The following is an 8039-nucleotide window of genomic DNA, read 5'->3' as shown; positions in this document are numbered from 1 at the left end:
AAATCCTTGTTATGCAATTCTAAATTGCTAGAGAAGTGTTCCCACTTCCAGGCTTGCAAGGAGGCATCAGGCGTTCTCGTAGTGCCTCATGGGGAGGGGGAAAGGGTCCTGCTTAAACTGCAAGTAAGAGAAGTCACCTCCTGGTCTGCCGTGTCAGCAAAGCACACTTTTGGCTGTACTTTATACGTACAGGAACACACATTTATGTGTTAGGAACATCCGTTCCTACTAAAGAAAGTAAAACTGTCTACAGGTATAATAACTGCGCATTTCCAAAGATTCAGTTGTTTCGTTCTTTTAATATGCATCCCAGGGTAAAAATCAGATCTCTTGAATTCAAATGAGCAAGAGAGAGTACAGGTACAAATACAGAACAGGTAGAAATAATTCATAGTACAAAGAAACATTTAGCAGACAATTATTGACCACTAGAGGGGACCATAGGAGCAGAGAAGAAATTGAATAAACTACGTAAAGTGCTTTAAATGTTTTCCTCTAACCCAAGCTTGCCTACGTGCAATGCTGTACTGTACAGGCACAGTTTAAAAATGACTGAGAGAAGACAGCATTTTATGCATGTTTAAGTCAATGTGAGTAGCTTGTATTAATTGAGTTTAAAATAGATAACAAGTTTAAATGCTAAAATGAAATAACTTCTTTACACAGAAATTTTGCATTTTTGCATTTAAATTGATATAGGGTAAACCTGTTCAACTTCCAGTTTCTATATGTAAACAAATGCTAGCCATTCTTTGGCCTATTAGAAAAAAACAAGATACTATTCTTTAGACTTGCTGACGTTTGAACAAGTGTAACTTGTCAGTTTGAAAAGTGATTTTAAAATTGATGTTAAGCCTTATATGAACTCTTTACTCTCTCTGAGGATGATTTGAAGGTACGTGCCTTGGGCCGTATCAACTTCATTAGATCTTTGTGGAACTGAACTGCTAGTTAAAATCGGTCTGTAATTAAATTAGGCCAGTGTTGCAGGTGAAGTAGGTGTGAATGAGAGTCTACTAACTTCACTGAAACTGTATGGATTTATACTGTCTACAAGACTTCTGCCCATTGTGTGACTAGAGCTACCCAGTTTAGTTTGAAACTGGCCTCCCATTATAAACCTCTGAGTTAGACATCACCTTTCTAACTTCACCCAGGCCAAACCAAGCCATGTGAAATAATGGCACGCAAGTTCTCAAGCCAGAATGAATTCTTTCTTGAAATTATGCAGAATGGTAAATTCTGCAGAACAAAATTTTCAATTCCTTGAAAAAGGAGGAAGTAAAAGGACTGCCCTGAAACTATTTCCTTGGGGCATGTCTGTGCAAAGGCAGTGGGGGAAAGGCCAGAAGTAGGCAGTTATCAACTCCGCATACCCCTCTAGTGAGAGCAGCACAACCTGGGAAGCACATGGCACACTGATTGCAACATCTTGACTATTCCTCTTTTTCCAGTACTTGTCTGAGGAAGCAGTGGTTCTTCATTATCCACAAGTTGGAATAAAATCAGTAAAGCACAATCTAGCTCTGTGATGTTATCGACTTAATTGCACATAGTTGAAGTTACTGAGATTTTTGTCATTTACTTTAAAAGGAGTAGGAGTGGGACTTAAATATTACAGCGAGATGTGCTTTTACCTTTTGGTATCACTGATAAAGAAGTGTAATTACTTGCAGCCCCGGCATCCATGTTTGTCCCTTAGCTTCTGTTTTTTCTAGTGGTGTATTACAAGAGAAGGATTAGGACTACAGAAAGAACCTAACATGTATTTCTAGATTTCTTTTTCTTTAAGCAGACTCTTACACTGAATATATTTATGTATTATGACATAGCAAGAAAGGTGTTGATCATAAGCAACCTTACAAAAACCTGGGGAAGCTGGGTGGCTCGGGAAGTTGGCAGCACCCTTCCCCTCTATGTTGCTGGCTGAATGTAGTTGTCTCTGCACTACTGAAATAGTCATTACATTGTGAGGAGTATTTACTTCTGAAATTTCTCATGCCTTTTTTTTTTTTTTTTTTTTTTTTTTTTAAGAGAAGGTGAGGAGATGATTTAGTCTCTAGGTGTTTGCAGAGGAGAAGGCTGAATACTGGTCATAGTTTTGTGGACATTTTTCCGTTATGAATGAGACTGAAGCCTCCAACTACTGCAACATATGCTACTAAGTGAGCAAAAAAAAAAGACAGACCTGCAGTAAGTCTGGCCCCTGCTGTAGCAAATGCTCAGCCTGGCAGGACACAGCAATGAATATTCCAAGTTCATATTTCTCATTCTTTTAAAAATAAACTATGCCCATTTTGCTCTTCAGACCATATGGCATGAATCATTTCAGTGAAGCATTCATCACATTATGATTTACACTGACACTATTTCTTAGAAGTTAAGTGGTGGGGCTTCACTGTGAGGAGCTGCATGTATTGCAGTCTTTCTCCATTCTGTTTCACTGGTTTCACTGAAAAGTAACTATTCGTCTTAGCAGAAAACTAGAGTAATGAGTAAAAGAACAAGCCCAAAGTGTTTTTGCTTTTAGGTTTTCCAATTGAAAATTAATCTTTTCATGAATGCACACAAAATTTTATTTGAAGCTTTTATACTCATATATGATGTATTCATTGATTGGTACTTGTTTGATACTTACCCTGTTTTCTTTGGAAGAAGGTAGAGCATGGAAAAGTCTTATGATAGCTCTTATGCAAACACAGATTTGGTTAAAATATGCTGAAGATTTAAATGAAGAAGGTATGTGACTGGGTGCGTGAGTCATCTGAGAGGGATTCTCTGAGGTCAGAAGCCTGCTACCAAGTCCCCACAACCAGTGTCAGTAGCACTAGGAGGTTACAGAGTTTTCCGGGAAAGTATATGCGCTAGGGCAACACAGTCTTTATGGTGCCTCCATAGAGAAATGAGGGCCTATAGATTTGTAAAAGCTCCCTCTTTCAGCTCATTGCTGTCACTTTGTCTCACTACCTGTTTCTTTACTCTGTGGATTTGCCACATTTGAGTGAATTTTCTGTGTTTTTTTCCTATTAGCTTCTTTCTGATGAGCAGAACAGAAATCAGAAATGAAGATCCTTTTGCATATAATAAGACAAAATGACTGCTCTGCTATTCAGATACATGGAGTGACCTTGGGAAATCACTCAAAACTCTGCATCAGGTGTGAAAAACAAAGTGCTATCTGGATATTAAAGATGGTAGACTAGGACTTAATGAAATTAAGAAATAGTTATAGCCATCATACCCTCTTCAACTGATAAAACATCAAGTAGCAAAATATCTATCCTAGTAAAAATGAAAGACAAGAAACATGTGGGATAGCTATTAATGGTAGGAATCATTTGCTTCTAAAAAAAAACCCAAATCAAAACATTATAAAGTGGCAAATATCAGGTCCTAAATGTAAAGCTGAGAGTTGCAAAGTATGAGACATCCGTTCCACTGGGGCTTGTCTCACAAGTCATACTTCACAAATTGTAGCAAAACTGGGTTCTTAACATATTGGAATAAAGATTTTTTAACAAGCTTCCATCTGTTAAACCAGCAAGTTGGCTTGGTATGATCGTGCTTGCTGTTTTAATAAATAGCCAGCATAATTTTTCAAACCACAGCTTCAAATTATTTTGGAGGATTTTAACTTGCACCAGTTGTGGCTAATCCTGAAAGGTTTACATTGCTTGTACAGTTGGAAGAGACTCCACCACAAAGAGGGCCCAACCTCATGGCCCAGTGACATGGAAGAAAGGCATCCCAGTGCCATTTAGGAAGGGTGGGCTAAGAAGTGACCTCAGGGTAGCCACTTCCTTGACTAATGGTATTGCAAATGAGACGTAATTGGTCTCAAACAGGAAGGGAGTGAACCGCTAAAGTCCGAAAGCAACTCCCTGTCTGGGAGGTGTGTTTGCCATGGACAAAAAAGCTACTCTGTTAGCATGGGAAAATGAACTGAAGGCATATTTGTCTTCTTGTTGTGTGTTTTTTTTTTTTTTTAACAGCACAAATGAAAATGTAAACAAAGAAATGTGCATGAAATAAAATTCCAGCTTTTTCCCCTCTAAAGCCTACTGCAGACGTATTTCAAATTTGAAGGTCTCGGTAGTTCTACACCCGCAGTTTTCGGTGAGGCTGGTCATGCAGCGGCTGAAACATGCAAGATTAGAGCCCTGCATTCTGCGCTCTGCAACAGAATTTACTTCTGGGGAGGGAAATCAAAGTGTGACCTGCATGTAAAGCAGCACAATCTTGTGATTCTGAGACTTTAAATAGGCTACTTACCTCTGTGCATACTAACTCTGAAAGTTGATAAAGATGTATTGATAATGGTGACTTATTGATGACTGTTAGGAGAAAAAAACAAACGAACAAACCCAAACAGCATTCCCCCTAACTCCCCGGCTAACACGTTTATCCCAGCCCTTGCAATTGCTGAATTGCCTCTCCTTTCTAATCACTGTATGTGAGAACAGAGAAAATTAATTCAATATCCTAAATGGTTTTTTTTAGACAAGAGAAATCAAATTAATAAGCTTTTGTACTTATGCTTATTAAAAAATTTTTAAATTGCCATAGGTAATGCTGTTGAGAGAAACCAGTTTGATTTTTTTCTGTTTGTGGATAATGTGACTAAAAGAATCTGAAGAAGAAAGAGGCAACAGGAGATGCTGAGAAGGTGGGAGAAGGGACATTTAGGCTATATTTATTTGTTTTTGTCATATTAAATTTTAATATTAAAGGTTAAAGCAAAGCATCCATAAAGTTAAGATGAATGCTTGTGGTCCAGAATAAAGCATTCAAGAAGATATCAAAGAGAAGTCATAATGGGAGAGCTGATAAAAAATGGATTAAGAAAATTAGTAAAGATCCATTGCTAAAACAATCCTAGAAGGACTTAGCATGCTTTCTTAATGCCCCAGACCTTAAAAACAGCCTCAGAAGGGCACATGTTGGAAGAGATGGAATGCCCCAATGTGGAAAATCCTGAGTCCTGAGGGAGAGGCCTATCCGAAATACAATGGTGACGATTTTGCTTCTGGCCTCCAACCTATGTGATTAGAAGTGTTCTGGTGAAATAGAAGAAAAATGAATTGTTCACTCTATTGTCTCTTTTCTAGCTTCTCTGTTTCTTCGTCCAGACTCATCAGTTCTTCATGCATGCTTTCCTTGCGTTTTTGATCCAGACTCTTTCTCCTCTCCACCTCAATCTTCTCCTCGTCCCAGTTTCCCTGACAAATTTCAAGTGACTACTGGAAAACACAGGAAGTACTAGAGGTTCAGTGAAATGGTTGCTTAAATAATCTAAGCTACATGAAGCAGCTGAGCTGACTTGGCTGAAGTAATAAAAAATCAAGTAAATGAAAGGAGCATGAAATAGTTGCGCTCAAATGATTGAAGTCTGACAACATTAGAAACAGCTCAAAAATGTATGATGTGGGCTGTAGTGCGTAGTCTTCCTCTCCTTTTTATATAGAAAATTTAATAAAAACACACACACACACACATATATATACATACATGCATATAAAAGCAAATGACTAACCTTTATATTTGGGGTTGCAGGTAGATTTTAGTTCTTAGGTTTTCCCTTTCAGATGATTCACCCATGTGTTGCTTTTGTAAAAAGCTCTTAACCTATTTCTAATGGAGTCTGCTAGAAAAAGAAATAAGCTATTTTTAGAAAGCTTTAGAAAGCTTTGTTGGTTTTAAACTATAGGCCTTTTTTAAAGAGTAATTCAGCCTTTTGATTTTCTTTCACCCCCTTTCACCCTCTCTGTTGCTGTTCCTTGAGAACTGTGGGTGGCCGATGAAGCAGTGACTATCACATGATGTCACTTAGCAACCTGATGTTCAAAAATAGCAACAATCATTTTTCTAATGGCTATTTTTCCCCATCAGGAAAAATGCTTAGACTCATTCCATTCTGATAGTGCCAAATTCTTCCTCTGACCTTCTAGCATATTTATTGCTTACTCTTTCCTTTTTTTGGGTCTGATTCCAAATGATAACAGCATGGCTGATGCTCTTAGAAGGCTTCTAATATATTTCTGAGCTCAATAATAACATATAATAATAACTGTTAGTACCTTTGAAGCTCATTAAGAATAGTCCCCTCTCCCTTCCCCCAAATGTCTGTATTGCATAAAGTTCAGATGACCTCAACATGCTCTTGCTGGGATGACATCAGAGGGGCTATCCACAAAGGATTTTTTTTTAACATGTCTTTTGGGAATAGGCAGGAAACTCAGAAATTTTTCAATTCTTTCAGAAAGAATCTGGCAGGATTTGCATGTGTCCTCTTAATATCAATATAGCCCTTTAAAATATCAGCTAGGCTGTCAAGAAGTGCCTTTGTTAAATGACAGATGTTTGCCAATAGCGTACCTTCACAGGAGCTGCTAAGGCAGAAGCAAAAAGATAGGATTATAAACTAAGAAATGTACAATTGTGCAAGCCTTTGAGAAGGATCTTGCAAAAATTGCTTAGGAAATATAACAAAGTTATGCAACAACATAAGCCTAGCTTGTCCCCAAGGAGATCTCTGTCTGAGAACACAGAAAAAAAACCAAATACTCTGCAGCATCAGATCCCCTCTGCCTAACCGTATGGTTGCTTTTTAAAGAGTTGGGGGCTCTGTAACTGAGAAGAGGGTGTTATGAAGGTGAAACTAAGATGCTGACATAATCCATGTGCAACTGCTCCCACAAATCCTTCAGCTACTCTGTAAATACCCTTCTCCCTTTCACTATTTGCCTCTTCTAATTCATAGAAAAGGCAACTAGTGGCTAAACTACACAGATAAAGAAAATTATCTAGATGTCTTTCTCTATTGGTTTTTTCAATTTTTTATTTAATATACTAATGAACAGAGAAATAAGGAAGATTCAAATTGCCTGTTTACTTCCAAAGTGTTTTTTATCATTCATATCTACATTCTGTGGAGCAGCATTTAATTTCTCTAAAAAAACTGAAAAAAACCCCTACATTAGAAGTAATTAGCCCTTTAGCCCGCAGAACTCTGTACAGCTCCCATTCCACTCACTATCTTGCATCAGCAAACTCTCATTATCTGAGCCACTTCAGGGATAGACGCGCATGTCTGGAGAATGACCGCAGCAAAACTGCTAAGAACAATCTCGAAATTTCAACTTCAGCTTCTTCTGGATGAAGCCAGAGGAATAGGAACTGGGGGCTACACCGCTTCCTCTTTTCTGAGGGAAGTAAAGACAGCAGTACTTAATCAACAGCTCTCAAATGGTACACTAAAACCTTAAAACTGAGCTTGACAGGGGAGGCAGATACAGTGATCCCAGTAACATATTACTTACTACTGTTTTTTTCCCATGAGCAATCAAAGTTAAGACTACTGTCATAAGAGATCAATTCAGCCAAGTTGAGATTTGGTGTAAATCACGCAGAATGAGAAAAGGAATGAGATATTATGGCCTCCGTAGATGAATGTTTTACTCCCTGCCAATGCAAGAAGATTTTTCTTTGACTTAGGCATTTTTACACTGTATGCATGATGTGATTACTCATGGAAATCATCACATTCACGATAAAGCATATGCTGGCTGGAGACATAAGAAGAGCATTCCTTAGCCTGATTATTTCCCAGCATATTTTATTTGCCTCATAGTCCTTTTATATGCTATAGTGTGAATTCGAGTTGAAGCATAGCTAAATGAAGGACAGATTGTGGATACGTGGAACATAACAAAGCTGAAATCACAAACAGTAAGAGCTACAATAAAGATGATTCAAGATGCACAAATGTTTCATACTCTTGTATGTCAGTAGATGGTGCTCTAGATACTATCTACGTATCCAACATATGTGCACAGAGTTTTATACAAAATGATTATTACATATCTTTCCCTTGAATCGAACTGAATTCTTTGACTTTTAGGGAGAAAAAAATATAGAAAGTTCTAATTTCAGTTATATTAACTTAAAAATATACTTTTTTGCCCCTTAATTTCTTTCCCTCTCTTCCTTTTGCTGAGATATGTTCTTAGAAGGTTTTTGCTTCAGTAAATTTTCTGGCT

This window comes from Dromaius novaehollandiae, chromosome 5 (genome assembly GCF_036370855.1).
Source record: "Dromaius novaehollandiae isolate bDroNov1 chromosome 5, bDroNov1.hap1, whole genome shotgun sequence".
Classification (NCBI taxonomy): Eukaryota; Metazoa; Chordata; class Aves; order Casuariiformes; family Dromaiidae; genus Dromaius; species Dromaius novaehollandiae.
This window is presented reverse-complemented; position numbering follows the sequence as displayed.